This window comes from Aythya marila (assembly GCF_965140915.1).
Source record: "Aythya marila genome assembly, chromosome: 2".
Taxonomy (NCBI): domain Eukaryota; kingdom Metazoa; phylum Chordata; class Aves; order Anseriformes; family Anatidae; genus Aythya; species Aythya marila.
The window spans coordinates 155788964-155803448 of NC_139043.1; positions in this window are offsets into that span (position 1 = coordinate 155788964).

Here is a 14485-nt window from a genome sequence, read left to right on the forward strand (position 1 = left end):
ACATCTCCATCATCACCCAGGTGGGATACCTGAGGCTCAAGGAGGCGAGGTAACATGACCAGGGACTCCCACAGCAGAGCTATCAGGGGGATGGCATGTCCAAAATCCCCTGCCCTCATCCCTCGTCTGCTTTGTTTTTTCTGGAGAGCGGTGCTTTAGGAAGACAGCACAGAAACCCAGCCCTCTGTCCTCCTGGCTCTCCACAGGCCTAATTAGCTCAGGCTGCATTTCCAAGGGCCTCATTGGACTCCTGCATCTCAGGAGGGAGCACAAACCACTCTGCGGCCTCAAACAACTTCTTGATGTTAAATTTCCCAATCTCCCAGTGCTGAATCCACCTTGAAATTGGTCTCGAAACCTCTCTTTGCGAGCAGGCGGGAAGGGGACTTAGGAGATGGAAGGAGGAGGAGGGGAGGCTGGAGGGAAAAGAAATTAGATATATTTTCTGCCAGAAGAAGAATTAAAAGGAAAAGAAATCATCTCAGCAGTGGAATAATGGAGCTGTCTCTGGGAAATATCCCATTGTGAAGGAGCAGGTAACAGTGGGGAGCAGGCACAGGAGGTTTGGTGGGAACAGGAGGGGCTCCAGGAGCTCTGCTGGCAGCAGCAAATTGGGTGTCCTGGCCAGGACAGACCTAGCCAAGGCCAAAAAACAGGGACCAAAGGGGGAAGGTCTAAGCAGGAGGGGTTTAATCATGATGATTAGAAATACTAAAAGCTGTTTTTCCATGTGTTCCCACTGCGTGTGCATCCGGGGCGCAGGATGGGCTCACCCCACGGATGGGGTCACAACCTAGACCAGGGGCTGGGATTTATTCCTGTTTCAAGTTCTGGGGACTACGTTTTGGAGAATTGGTGGGGAGAAGAGACAGGATTTTATCCAAACTGTTTGCTCTCCTCTAGTCACTGTCACTTCTGGCTCTCACCAACGAGGACAAGAGCAGCACCCCTTAAATCAATGCTCAGTAGTCTGGGAGGAAGATTCTCCACTGCTGGGATTTAGAGACATCAAAGTTACTCCCAGACCATGCCTTTCCTCCAGAGCCCTCACAAAACCCTGGAAAAGAGGTGGATTGGTGACACCTTCAGAGCTGGCAGTATTTTCACCCAGCCCTGCTGAGGGCAGGGAAACCACCGAACTCCTCTGTGCCAATTTCCCCTGGCAGAGCAGTTTATAAATCTCCTTTCCACCTGTAAGAGCTGATCTGAGGTGATAATTGGAAAGGATCTAAGCTACTGGATACCAGTTTTTCATTGCCTACCCCAAACCACACTTTTCGGTGAGGGGGGAGCTGCTTCTCCCTCCTCTTTTCACCCCCCATCTCCACCTCCTCTGCTCCGAGCTTGACAGGGACAGGTCAGCCAGTCTGTCACCGCTAATCCTTGGGCACTTTCAGAGTCACTCTAATGACAGCACACCTCTCTGCCGCGGCAATAAAAGCCTCTTAAAGCCAGCAGCCCCTCTGAGCAAAGTGCCTCGCCCGCCGCCGGGGCCCTTCCTTCCCCCTGGAAATGGCATCGGGAGGATTAGCCCTGCCACCCGTGACAAGCATTGGACGTGAAACCTTCCCCTTTCAGATGCATTAAAACCCTTTGTGGGAAGTGCTCAAAAGTCCGCCCTTTGCCCCCTTTGCCCACCCTCCCATTTATTTTTCCCCACTCTGGGGACCGAGCATCTCAGGTGATGCTCTTGGGAGCACCATGGGTGGTTTGGGTCCTTCCCTGCCTCCCCTTCCCTCTCTCTGGTTTGTGAGAAGACACCTCACAAGTCGGTTATTAGGGCCCTATGGTGCATCAGGATGGCATTGCTATAGGTCAGGACAGACAGCATTGCTGTAGGACCTCAGGCTTGCCACGAGGGAGACCCGGGTCTGTCCCCAAAAACTCTGTCCATACTGGTAAATTAAAGGGTGTCCAACCAACACTGCAGACACAGTTGCCCTGTTTTTCAGGATAAGGGGGTATGATAGCAGAAATTCACCCATTCCTTGCCCATTGGACCCTGTGTTCCCTCCTCAAGGAACCCAGCACATTGTTTCCCACCCCGAACGGCTGCAGAGCCATGCTACACACTGGTAAGGAGCTGATGAATGAAGTGTGCAATAATATGAATAATAAATAAGCTTGTCTGTTGGTTTAGAGGATTTTGTTCTGCTGCAGGGCTCATCAAGGCATCCTTCGGGACCTGTTGCGTTTGAAGGGAGCATCATGTCCCCAGACCATTAAGACACCTCCGTATCCACACCAGGCTTACTCTGGGTGTTATGGGTTGGTACAGCTCCTGAAACCCGCTCTCAGCACCGCGGGATGCAAGAAGGCAGCAGTAGCTTTAACACAACTCAACGGCAGCATGGCTTTCATAGTGTTTCCCCTCATTTCACCAAATCTGGGTTCATAAGGTAAAAGGTTGACGGCTCGGTATGGCTCCGCTCAGCTCAGCAATTCGGAGGAGTGGCCCCGGGGGAAGGCGAGATGCGTTATCCCCGCGCCCTGGCGCGTGTCCCAGGCAGGGTACGGATGAAGCCAGCGGGCTGCCAGGGGCAGATGGGTGTGCTGAGAGCTGTAGGCAGCCAGCAGGAGCTGGAGCGTGGATGAACCAGAACCAAGAGGCTCGAAGTCCCCAGGAGTCAGGAAGGGCACAGTGGGGAGCTGGCATGGCAGGATGCAGCCCCAGCCGTTTTGGGGTTTAGCATCTGAGTGTGCAGCTCACTCACTTGAATTTATGCGAGGCCTTTAGGTATGTCTCAGGCTCTCCCAGCAGAAAGCAATTTCCCCAAGTCCCCCGAGTCGCTGGAGCTGCGAGCGTCTTAGAAATCAGGCAGTGCTAGGGAACGTACTCAGGCCCTGGAATCTAATCAGCATTAAATTACTAGCAGAGCCCCTGGGCACCCTGCGACCAGCCCAATTAGCTGCCTCCCAAATGACTCACGAGCACGGGTCCACAGTCATCATGGGCCAAAAAGCCATTCCCAAGAGGCCGTTAGATATGACCACTGTGTCAAGAAAGATAAGAAATTTTAATGAGGTAAATATGGCCATTCTACACCACGTGGCCTCTGTGCCACAGGCTGCTCCAAAACATGTTTAATTTATTAATAGGGATGTATCCCGGGAAGCTAAAAATCAATCCTTCTGATCTACCATGGAAGTATGAAAAGCCGAAGCCTCCACTTTGGCAAGCGACTCCAAGTAATCTGGGGATGATTGTACTTAAGGGATGCCAACTGATGGAGCAAAGTGGGGCATACTGGAAGTGCCTTTCTTGTCTCTTTTGCTTATGGCTCAAAAAGACGCAGGAAAATCCAGCTCCCAATACTGTGGGAGATCCGTCGAGGCTGGGTGGGAGACACACAGCCCCTAAATATCCAGGACACCGGTGAGAGGCACCATGCTGCTTGCCTGTTCTGCAGGTCTGTGCTGCCCTTCCTTCCTATGAACCCTTCCTAATGGCAGGGTTTTCCCTTCAGAGCAGGGAGGACAAAACCTCTACTGATGATGAGAGGATTGTCCCATGCAAGAAAATCAGAGAAAGAAAGAGCTCAACCAGTCAAAGACACCCCAAAGGTGGGAAGGCTTCACAAAGGAAAGAGATGTAAAAAGCAAAATGGTTAGTGAGCTCCCCCACCAGTGTCAGCCACCAGAAAATGAGAGATATTGTCTAATTCTTGCTAGTCTTGTTGAAAAAGAGGTATCCACAGTGAATTTTTTTTTTAATTTTTTTTTCCTACCTACCTTAGGAGGATCCAAAGGATCCCAGGTAAGGGACTGTACCTGGAATAAAATAAATAAATAAATAAATAAATAAAAAGATGAAAGGATGAGCTGAAATCTGAGCTGTGCACAACCCTGCTTGGGCATCTCCACCTGTAGCTATTCTTCTAATTAACACCTCAGGTGTGGGAAGCATTGCCTATTTTCTGGGGAAAAAAAATAATATATATATATATATATATATAATCATCATCACCATCATCATCATCATCATTTCTTAGTGTTAAACACCTTGAAATTGCCTTTTTCTAGAATGAGAATTAAGATGTCTCATCAAAATCAAGAGGAAACCAAGAGGAACCTTGCTCAGGAGATGCCCTTCCTCCTCCCAAATTTCTGACCAGCCAAGTAGGGACAGTCTTCTTCTTTCTGGTTGCCACTATCACCTTTTTGGCAGAGAGGGAAGGTGCAAGGAGCAGACAACCTCAGCATTGATTCAGTGGGAAGGAGGACCCCATACCACAGCCTTTTGTGGGGTCGAGAACCCCCCAGGATGCAAGGAGGGGACAAGGAAGCAGGAGGCAGTGTTGATGGAGGCTGCACTGACCTGAGGGCTGTGGGACAGGTATGGCCTGGAGGCCACAAGAAATCTCAAGGGCTGTCAATTAGAGTCGTGTATCAATTGAGCATTAAAAGATAGGGAAGATAAATTACACAAATGGACAGTTCCAGATCCTGGAAGGGAAGATTCTCTGGTGTTGATTTAAGAGTATTATTCCCTCTTTCAGGCCTGACCAGATGCTCATTCAGCTCTTGGACATGTAGGACATGGACAATATCATTTTCAACTAGGTATCTTTGTCAAGGAGCCTTTTGGGTGTCTTGTATTACCTGCTTCTGAGATGGAGCAGTTTCAGATCATGTTTTTTTTTTTGTGGAATGTCCCAGATTTAGTCTGGATCTTTGCTTTAGAAAATAAAGGTCCCTGATATTTCATATATTGTGTTTTAATTTATTGCATTTGGCTCCACATCTCCGTTCCTTGGAGGTCCCTGGGCATTGACAACTTGCAGCCTGGGCAGCGGGACGAGACAATGCAATGAAAAGAGAGTCCTGCCCTTCTCACAGCAGCCCCTGTGTCTGTGCCCACTTCATCCCTGCTTTCCCATTCCCTTAAACCTCCCCAAACCCTGCTTACAGCAGCCGTGTGCATGCAGACACTCTTCCTTTCCCTCCTCACTCCTCCTCCTCTCTCTCCCCCTCTGGCTGCTTGAGAAATTCAAACCTCCTTCCTATTAGGAAGAAAAAAGGATGTGCTACCAGGTTGAAAGGGAAAGCGGAGGAATGGTTTAAAAGGGTTTAAATTGGAGTTTTATGGATATTTCTCTCTCTCCTTTGTGAGCGCATTAAACTTTTCTTTCGTTAAAAACCAAGAGGACAGGAATGGGAAAGGAGAGGAAAGAAGGGAAAGAGGAAGGGGGGGGGGAGGAAAAAAAGCCCTCAGATATTCATGTGTGACACAGCTCAGGGAGGTGAGACGTGCAGCTGATTTGCTTAATGCTGACAGGTCTTTCTTCTTATTGGAAAGAAAACACAGCGGGGATCCTAAAATGTGCCGTGTAAAGGTCCATGGCAGGAGCATTTCCAATCTTCCGTGGTGACGCTGCGGGCCAGGTATTCACACAGGCACATCAGGGGAAAATAACACAAAAAAGTTCTTCACTCGGCTCCCATTAACCCGCTGCCTATGGTAATGTTGAGCCCGAAGCTGCCCCAAAGCTCCCGGTGCTCCTGTGCTATCCGGCACGGGGAGGTGCGAGTGTGTCGGGGGGTGTGTTGGTGTGCCCAGAAAAAAAGGGAAAAGAGACAGGAAAAAAAAAAAAAAAAAAAAAAAAAAAAAGAGGAATACAAAAGAAGCAAGGTGGAGGGGAGGACAGAGAGAAAGCAAAGACAAAGAGGGAGGAAGTGGGTCTAAGAAAAGAAAGACTAAATGTATGTGGGAATTACGATGGAGGATGCTTCCCATCTTCCCTGATGGGCTCCTGGGTGAGGTTCCTGCAGGCTCACCCAAGAAGATGTCTCCAAGGTGAAGGTTGGGTGAGTGCCTGGGTATTTGGGAGGGTAGATCTCTTCCCAGTGCCCTGTGCTGCTGTAGAGCTGTCCCAGGGGAGAAGCACCCTCCAGCCAGCCTGACTGTGCTGCCTGTCTCCTCTGATGAGCGGGTGGCTCGCCCGGGGGGTTGCACATTTGTCTTTCCTTGTGTCAGCTTCGCAGCGAGCAGGATGTGTCACAGCAACATCATGGCACATGAGCTGACACAGCTGATGCCCCCCGATGCTGGGACAGCTGAGATGCTCTACAGATAAAGACAAGGCTCAAGGGCAATTGCTCAGCTGTGGATGAGGCCACGAGGAAGGCTGGTGTGTCACCTATCCAAGGGGAACATCCTCCCCTCTAATCTCCTCTTTATACCCCTTAGCACAGACTCATAGAATGGTTGAGGTTGGAGGCACCTCTGGGTCCTCCTGGTTCAACCCCTGCTCAAGCAGGGACACCCAGAATGGGGTGCCCAAGACCTTGTCCGAATGGGTTTTGAAGACCTCTGAGGAGACCCCGCAACTTCTCTGTGCAGCCTGTGTCAGGGCTCCATCACCTGCACAGCACAGAAATTGTGACCAATGTTCAGAGGGAGCCTCCAGTGCTCCAGTTTGTGCCCAGTGCCTCTTGATCTGACACTGCGCAACACTGGCAAGAGCCTGGCTCCATCTTCTGTGATCCCTTCCTTCAGGTATTTGCAGATGTTGATGACAATGAGACATTCAAGGATGAACCCACAGCTGGAGAAGTGGAGCTGGGAGCTATGTGCTGGTGAACCCAAGCTGATGACAAGGTACAAGCTGAATATATTTATGAACGGCCAGGCAGCCCAGCAGAAACAGCAACAATGCAGAAGGAACAGCATGCAGCTCCTACCTGTAGGGTGAGCACCTACATCCTGAATCAGCCTTTTGGTCTCTCTGTTCTGGGTGAAGAGAAAGAAGCAGAAAATGAGTCAGATCACAGAGGTCTTTGCCCCATAAATAGTCCAAAAAGTGGAGTTTAGGTATAGCTTATCTTGTCCTAAAGTGGGCCTTGTTCAGACAAACCTTTCCTCACTGCCACTGACTGTCCCACCACTTGGGAAAGTAAAGGAGCAAAGTTTCAGTCCTACTCCTAGGCAGCTCCTGTATACAGGGTTTGGGACACACACATTTGGGCAGGTGGCATTCAGGTGCCACAGGCAAGGGATCCATAAGGACCCGTGGAAGGGGTCCATGGCATGGCCTTCAGTTAGCAGCTGGGTCTCTTTAGGAAGAATCTACCTCTGTCCCAGAACAGGAATAAACAAGAGATGTAGTTGGAAGATGTCCCAGCAAAGGAGTAATGTGGCAGCTTTAGACAGCAGGTGTTCTTTGTGCTGCTCACAGAGATGTTCCCCAAGATGATCCCTCAGAGCCCACCAGTAGCAAATAATGCTGACTTCTCCTGGACCTCACATCTCTGAGCTTCTGAAGTTCACCTTTCCTTCTCGCCTGGACTACTGCTCGTTCCTGCAGTTCACACCTGCCAACATCCCACACAAAATAGGACATTTCCACAATCGCTCCTGTAGTCCTTTAGTTTTCCCAACCAGATCTGTGGGTGTGTGTCCTGAGGTACATCGTTGTCTGCATGGAAAGATTGGCCCTGGAGAGACCTCATAAAGGAAGGGGAACCTCTGTCATTCTGTGGCTAAATAAGTCATTGAAAAAAGGCTTCTTGTCCTTCTTATTTTTATTTTTTCCAAATTGTGGGTCCTTTATGTTTTCCTTTTGGGAAAGCCAAAATTTCCCTTGCATGTATGACAGTCAGCGCCTTCCAAAACTCATTTTCCCCCAGCATCCTCCAAGATTGCAGCTCTCTGATCCTAATTTGACCAGGAGACTCCCCTTTGACCCATCCTTCTCTGCCCCAGCTCCTGCAAACCTCAGCTCTCCCCTTGTACAGAGATGAGGTTAAGGAAGAAACATATGGAAAACAACTTTCCCCCACAGCTCTTTTGTATTGATTAATATTAGGTCCACTTACTCCCACTGAAAATCTCTGGGATGAATTTCACTGTGCAGATGGACAAGCAAGATGAAGAGAGGGACATGGTGTTTCTCGGATCCTTAGTAATTCCTGGAGCAGCCTTAGATGTGTGACTCTCCCTGGGCTGCCCATGCCTCCTGCCTCCATCCAACCCCATCTCTGCTCCTGCCCCACTGCAGGGAGGTGTGGGAAGCTCCCCATCATCCCAAATTCATCACACTGGCTCCAACCACCACCATGCTGTGTGTGCCGCCCTGTGCCCCAAACTCCAGGGAGCGATGCTGCTGGGCAGCCCTATGCACCCCGTGCCACGGGAAAGGAAAACCCCTCTTGGCTCCTTCCTCCTCCTCCTCCCAGGAAAGCAGAGTCCTGTGTGGAAACGAGCTCTGCTCCTCTCTGTTCTTCCCCTCGTCTCTCCTCCCCTCTCCATCACACCGGCTGTTTCATCCTTTGAGAACTCCCTGCTTCTCCCTGTGGGACCTGCTTTAAAAAACAAGGGGAGGAGGGGCGACGGGAGGGGGGGAAGAAGGAAAAAAAAAAAAAAACAACTCCATTGTCTTGTCAAAGGGAATAAGTGAAAAGTTGCAAGTGTCTCTCTGCAGGTTTTGGCTCCTGTGTGTTCTCCTTTCAAACCCTGCCAGCCTCGGGGGCTGTCATTTCGCCTTCATCTCAGTGGATCGACCCGTGGTCCCCCACTGCTCCCCCTCCCCAGCACCGCTGCATGCGGGAGCTGCCAGGCTTTTCACGGCCACCGCCAGCTTGATCCTATTGACAGGTCTCTCCTCTTTGCTTCCCTTTCAAAGTAGGGGCTCGGGGTTCCTTACTTCCTCCCTTCCATCCCCCTTCCTTCCCTCCCTTCCCTTTCTTTTCCCAATTTTCTGCTTCTCAGAGGAGTGGTGCTGAGCAGCGACTTGACGAGGCCACACGCGGTGGAGCCGGGGCCCCAATTAGAAACCCCTCTTTAAGAGCGGCCTTCGTTTAGAGAGTGAGATCGGAGCTGTCGGAATATTAACGAGCTCTTGCCAGCATGGCTCGGCATCCAGCAGTGGGGAGGTGTGCAGGGAGGAGGCGTGCTTGCAGCGGGGATGATGCCCAGAGTGAGGATTTCCAGGGGTGGAGATGGTGATGCGTAACCACCACGCTGGGCACGGTGTTGGCCAGACCAAGTCATCTCAGCCAGGGTGGGTGGACCAAGAAAATGGTCTCAGGTTGCACCAGGGGATGGCAAAATTGGGTACAGGAAGAATTTCCTCATAGAAAGGGTGGTAAGCATTGGGCTGCCCAGGGAAGTGGTTGAGTCACCATCTCTAGAGGAAATTACATTACATTATATATATAATATACATACTTTACATACTTTATATATATATATCATATATACATTATAAAAATACAAAGAATATAAATCTAATCAAAGTAGAATTACTTTTGTTATAAAACTGTTCCTGTAAATAATAACTTTGAAGGCAAGTGTGTTTGCAAGTCTTTTGGCAACATTCTCTGAAGAGAGTCTTTATTCTATGGTTGCAGCAAGAAAACATGTAATATACCAGCAAGTCAGGCTCAATTGAAAGAGTGAACAATTTTTTTAAAAAAGCTGATATATTCAGTCATATACTTCAGTGTACAAAGTAATAGTTCATGTACTTCTGAGTAGATGTGGACAAGGTGGACATGGCACTGAGGGACACAGTTTAGTGATGGGACATGGCTTAGTGAAAGGACAGTAGGTCAAGCTTATGACTGGATTTGCTCATCTTGAAGCTTTTCTAACCTCGTGATTCTATGATTCTATGATTTGGGGGGTGCACCATGGCCACGTCACCCCTTTCCATCGGTCATCCCCCAGCCATGGGGTGGCAGCGTGGTGACAGCAGGCACGAGCAGTTCTGTCACCTCCTCTGAAAGTGGCCTTGGGGCTTTGTCCCCTGGGTGGCACTGGGCTTCCTCATTCCTGCAGCCCAGAGGCATTTTTTTTGGACAATCAGCACCAAAGTGGTTGCATGCTGTCAAGTGGCTGACGTTCATTCATCCATTATGTGTGTGATTGCAAAGATTGGCCCCAAAGCCAATCCACGGGCATGCACCAAGCCCTCCAAAAGGTCCCAAGTTGCATCTGCCACCCACTGCCCTCCTACAGGGTCCCTCCAGGCCTTCCCACATTGCTGAGATACCTATGGGTGCAAGGGCCATGGGGAGGCAGGTGACAGTAGCTGAGACCCATTTGAGCTTTTTCACTCAAACCTTAGCCCAGGGGCCTCCACACAGAGTTGAATTAATTCCATCCCCTGGGAGAAGCAGGGAACTGTAGGGAAGAGGTGGTATGAGGAAGACCAGGAACCAGAGCAAGAACTGGGCTTACAACAACCCCATGCACGAGCTGCTCATGCATTTCCACCAGCTGACACACTTGGTCCCAAGGAAGACATAGGTTGGAGGCCCAGAGAAGATACATGACCATGAAAATTTGGGTCTATCACAAGCAAAGTCCTGGAGAAAATCTGGAGAGCGAAACCTCATGCAAAGCTACAAGAATATTATGCAAAGCTACAGTGATATATACAAGTTGATGGCTTTTCACATTGGAACTGGCCAAGCCATGACTCAAATCCTGTCCCAGGAGAGCCAAGTCCCACATGAGGGACTCTGGGGCTTTTAACCACTCCAGGAGCATCCTGGGGACCTGGGGGGAACACCTCAGGGCAGCTGCTGGAAAGCTGAATCAAACACAGGGACCAAGGTGAGAAGGAGTGGTCTTTTGATCTGGCTTGTCCTTTCATAGAGTGCAAAGACAGGTGTAGCAGCAAAGGTGGGAGGGAATACAGAAACAAACAAACAAAAAAAATAATAAATAAAATATAATAATAATAAAAAATAAAATATAATAAATATAAAATGAAATAAATATAAAATAAAATAAATATAAAATAAATGTGGTGATGGATTTTTGAACCAAAGAAGTCCACAAAACACCAAGGCCCCCAGTTCATGTTACTAATGAGAGCATTGCATTGCAGCAGAGTTTAAAAACTAGAGATATAGAGACTGGCAAAGTATGCTGAGATGGATAATAGCTTTATTAGACCTTTAGCACAGATAGCAGGTGGATTTTCAGCACACAAATTCTTCCTCGGATGTGAAAGAGAGGAAGAAATTCTCAGGCTGGTGAAAAAAAAAAATGTGTTGAGTGCAGTGGATTTATGTTGGTCAGCTGGACAAACTGCAGGGAAAAGGCAGCTGTAAGTGCAGACCAGAGGGGATATTGGTCTCTTGGAAGCAGGAGGAAAGAGGTGCAGGTACAACCCATGGACCACTTCAGTTAGCACACGAGGAAATACTGTAATGTAGCTAGAAATAAATAAATAAATAAATAAATAAATAAATATATTGTTCATGAATCCATAATTCCTTGTCTTGAATCACTCTGTGATGGAAGAATCTAACAGGTCTGTCTCAAGGACCAGAAATGAGAGACTGGAAGCTGTTGAGGAGCATTCTCTTGCTGGGAGCTCACCACACATCACTCTTCTGGAAGGTGACAATAACCTGTGTTTGCTTGCAGGACACACAGTGCATTATTTTGGGGACTGCATGTTGCATCTCTGGATGCTCACAGCCTCTGGGTGGGAAGTCAAGCTGCTGGCAGTGGCGTGTCTCTTACCTCTCCATGGGGTATGGACAATAATTCTTCATCCTGGGATCAGGCAGCTTCCACGGGGACATGTGCTCCTGAACGAGTCCTTATAGCAGCTGCTGGTTGAGAGATGTCAGGACCCATCATCATCCCTTGCCATGCAGCAGCTCCCACGGATCCCAGGGAAAGACCTAACAAGTTCATAAAGGCAAGCTTTTAATGTCTTTATTATTTGTCCTATTAATACAAGAAAATAGCTAATAATATCAGCTAAAAAATGCTACAAAGGGGAAGTTGTCTCCTGTGCTATAAAGCTGTAAGAGCAGTCCTCCAGAAGCTATTTCTCCGACCCCACCACCTCATCCCCATTAAGCTCTTCCAGGCTCTTCCACAATCACATCTGAGCTCTCCATTGGGAGCACTCAGGGTCTGCCTGGCTCGAAGGATCTGCTTCGCCTCATCCAGTGGATTTCACAAGAAAAATCAGGGATGAGCATCCAAAGCACAGCCGTGTTTGCCACTTCCAAAAGCTCTCCTGAGCTACCCAGGGGTCTGCAGCACCTTCCATCACTGGAACAACGTGGTGTGTGGCTCCAGGTCAAGGACATCCCCAAGGATGCACCATGTGGGGCACAAAGCAAGCCCCTAAATCCATAGGGCAGCCCCCTCCCTGCACTACCAACACATTTAGAGCCGTGCACGGAGGCTGGAAGCCAGGCTCCAGCTGGGATAATGGCATCCAGCAGTTGCCTGCCAACATGAGAGACTGTAAGGAAGCAGGAAAAGGCACTTATCTACGCCTTGGAGATGGATTCAGACCACTGGTTCCTGCAGGGACACCAGTCCTCTCCATGCGTGCTGGGAAAGAAGTTTCCTCCCTAAAGGATTGCAAACTGCTTGGTTCAGGCTTTACATGAGCTGATTTTGGGGGAAAACAGAGCCGGAGTGTATGTGCTGCCCTGGGCTGAGCTGTGGGCAGGGATGGAGGTTGCAGACCAAGAGGAGATTCGAGGTCTTTGTGTGAGGTTGTTGTGCAAAAGTCTCCATCAGAGACCTCTGGAGGGGTTGAACCCAAGCCAAAAGCACCACCATGTCCACAGGGAGCAGCCAGCAGGGACAGGCTGGTGGCAGAGGGGGGAGCAGCCTCCCCAAAACACCCACAAGGAAGGTGGTGCACTGCTCTTAGGGACAGGTGGTGGCCATTTGAAGGGTTTTTAATCCTCTTTGGACCACGATGCTGGTGTTGTCAGTTCCAACCCATGGCTTGAGGAGGCACAGCACTCACAGGATTTTTCAATGTTACACCTCTGGGTGCCCTAACACCTCCTACAAGCCCTCTGCTACCTATTCCTAGAGATACCTGCAATGAGCCAGGGCTGCTCTCAGCACGTTTGGGAAGCCAGCAGTCATCCGTGGTGGGACTGCGTGGGATGGAGCCAGCAGGGTGATGGGATGAAGCTCCCCACGTGGAGCTTCGAGGCAGCTCCTGTCCCCTGCCCATCCACAATCTCCAGAGATGCAAAATGGGGAGAGAAACCTGCAGCCCCAGCCCCGCCAGCTCAGCGCTTTTGTGCTTTTCTTGTCAGGGAGGAAAAAAAAAAAAAAATCCCCTTTTTGTTTTGTTTCCCTTTTTTGTTTGCTAATTTATTGTTTTGTCCTGAGCTCGTGCTTCTTGAAATCCCTTGTTCTTGATGCTCATTAAAATATTTTGCGGTGCGCAGGGGTACAGCTAGTTGCTGCTGCGTGCTTTTTGTATTTATTTTTCTCCCCTCCCCGCACACCCCCGCTACACAACCCCGCGGTCACAACGTCCCTGTGTTTTCCACACGCTTATTACCCAGAGAATCAAGGCTCCTTAGCAATTTGCGAGTCACTCCAAAGCAATCAATTATGCATCAAATGACTTTTTGATTCTTTACCTTGTGAGAGGAGAGATGGAAGAAGAGGCTGTCTTTTTATTCTTTTCCCCTCCTCTATATTATTATTATTTTTATTATTATTCCCCTTCTCTCTCCCTCTCTCTTTCTTCCCCCCCTTTCTGTGCTCGATCAGGTCTGCCTGCTGGCATCGGGATTATGACATGATCAAATGGCTTGCTCTTAATTGGCAGCAGCTCCAAGATGGAAAGTAGACGGAAAGATTAAAAAGGAAAGGCCATGGGAGCTGCAGCCCTCGTGCATGGCTTTAGCAGTCTGCTGTGGTGCCAGGGGAAGGTGTGGGGACGGGGATGAGCCAAAAGGGATCCAGCCACCTTGGTGTGAGGGTGAGTGGGCAGACAGATGGGGACAGACAGACATGGAAAGCCATGAGGATGGTGGAAAAGGAGGCAGGTCACTCAGGGTGATGCAGACAAGGAGGGTGAATGTGCAGGGAACTCTTCTCCCCATCCTGGTGCTGGTCCAGCTTCATCTGCACCCGCGAGTTCAGAGCCAGCAAGTGACCTGGGGACAATGTGCCCACAGCAGCAGTGCCAGAGCTTCTCCTCCAAAGCCAGCTGTGAGGATCTCAGACATGGGAAGTGGTTGCCCAGAGAGGCTGTGGGGTCTCCATCCTGAGATATCCAAGACCTGATGGGGCACAGCTTGAGCACCCTGCCCTGCTTGACCCTATAATGAGCAGTGGGGTTGGCCACGCAGTCTCCTGAGGTCCCTGTTAACCTCAGCCATTCTCTTACTCTGATCTCCATCTGCTGTCCACCCACCCACTGCATCTGTCAACATCTTCTGTCCCACCCTGACACAAGCACCCTAAACTGCACACACATGGCAGCACCTAGCATCACCTCCCCCAAGATTCATCCCCTGAATTTAGTGTGCTCCCCAAAACCTCATCCCTTGGGTGTCAGCAAAGCCTTCCCATCTGACCCCACCATTCCTATCTGACCCCACCAGCAATCCCCAAGTATATTTCCTCTGTCTCCAAGAGACAGGACATGCCCTGGAAGATGGAGAAATCAAAGCCAGTGGGGTTTTCCTGCATAAAAGCTCTTCTTCTCCTCCCTCTGTTTAAACTCTGCCTCAGTGACAAGGA